Below are 2045 nucleotides of genomic sequence, written 5' to 3'. Positions count from 1 at the left end.
AACACATCAGCTTCACCACATCACTTCCACCACACCAGCTCCACCACATCAGCCCCACCTCATCAGCCCCACCACATCAGCCCCACCACATCAGCCCCACCTCATCAGCCCCACCACATCAGCTCCACCACATCAGCTCCACCACATCAGCTTCACCACATCAGCCCCACCACATCAGCCCCACCACATCAGCCCCACCTCATCAGCCCCACCACATCAGCTCCACCACATCAGCTTCACCACATAAGCTCCACCACATCAGCTCCACCACATCAGCTTCACCACATCAGCTCCAACACATCAGCCCCACCACATCAGCTCCACCACATCAGCTTCACCACATAAGCTCCACCACATCAGCTCCACCACATCAGCTCACCACATCAGCTCCAACACATCAGCTTCACCACATCAGCTTCACCACATCAGCCCCACCACATCAGCCCCACCACATCAGCTCCAACACATCAGCTCCAACACATCAGCTTCACCACATCAGCTCCAACACATCAGCTCCACCACATCAGCCCCTCCACATCAGCTCCACCACATCAGCCCCACCACCTCAGCTCCACCACATCAGCTCCACCACATCAGCCCCACCACATCAGCCCCACGACATCAGCTCCAACACATCAGCTCCAACACATCAGCTTCACCACATCAGCTTCACCACATCAGCTCACCACATCAGCTCCGCCACATCAGCTCCACCACATCAGCCCCACCACATCAGCTCCACCACATCAGCCCCACCACCTCAGCTCCACCACATCAGCTCCACCACATCAGCTCCACCACCTCAGCTCCACCACATCAGCTTCACCACATCAGCCTCACCACATCAGCCCCACCCCATCAGCTCCACCACATCAGCTTCCCCACATCATTTCCACCACACCAGCTTCACCACATCAGCCCACCACATCAGCCCCACCACATCAGCCTCACCACATCAGCTCCACCACACCAGCTCCAACACATCAGCTCCACCACACCAGCTTCACCGCATCAGCCCACCACATCAGCTCCACCACATCAGCCCCACCACATCAGCTTCACCACACCAGCTCCAACACATCAGCTCCACCAAACCAGCTCCAACACATCAGCTCCACCACACCAGCTCCAACACATCAGCTTCACCACATCAGCCCCACCTCATCAGCCCACCACATCAGCTCCACCACATCAGCTCCAACACATCATCTCCACCACATCAGCTCCAACACATCAGCTTCACCACATCAGCTCCACCACATCAGCTTCACCACATCAGCTCCACCACATCAGCTCCAACACATCAGCTTCACCACATCAAGCTCCACCACATCAGCCCCACCACATCAGCTCCACCACATCAGCTCAACCACATCAGCTCCACCACATCACCTCCACCACATCAGCCCCACCACATCAGCCCCACCACATCAGCTCCACCACATCAGCTCCACTACATCAGCTCCAACACATCAGCTTCACCACATCAGCTCCACCACACCAGCCCCACCACATCAGCTCCACCACATCAGCTCCACCACATCAGCCCCACCACATCAGCTCCACCACACCAGCTTCACCACATCAGCTCCACCACATCAGCTCCACCACATCAACTTCACCTCATCAGCCCCACCACATCAGCTCCACCACATCAGCTTTACCTCATCAGCCTCACCACATCAGCTCCACCACATCAGCTCCACCACATCAGCTTCACCACATCAGCTCCACCACATCAGCTCCACCACATCAGCCCACCACATCAGCCCCACCACATCAGCTTCACCACATCAGCTTCACCACATCAGCTCCACCACATCATCCCCACCACATCAGCGCCACCACATCAGCTCCACCACATCAGCTCCACCACATCAGCCCACCACATCAGCCCCACCACACGAGCTTCACCACATCAGCCCACCACATCAGATTCACCAAATCAGCCTCACCACATCAGCTCCACCACATCAGCTCCAACACATCAGCTTCACCACATCAGCCCACCACATCATCCCCACCACACCAGCTTCACCACATCT

The sequence above is a fragment of the Procambarus clarkii genome, chromosome 6, assembly GCF_040958095.1.
Source record: "Procambarus clarkii isolate CNS0578487 chromosome 6, FALCON_Pclarkii_2.0, whole genome shotgun sequence".
In the NCBI taxonomy this organism is placed as follows: domain Eukaryota; kingdom Metazoa; phylum Arthropoda; class Malacostraca; order Decapoda; family Cambaridae; genus Procambarus; species Procambarus clarkii.
This window is presented reverse-complemented; position numbering follows the sequence as displayed.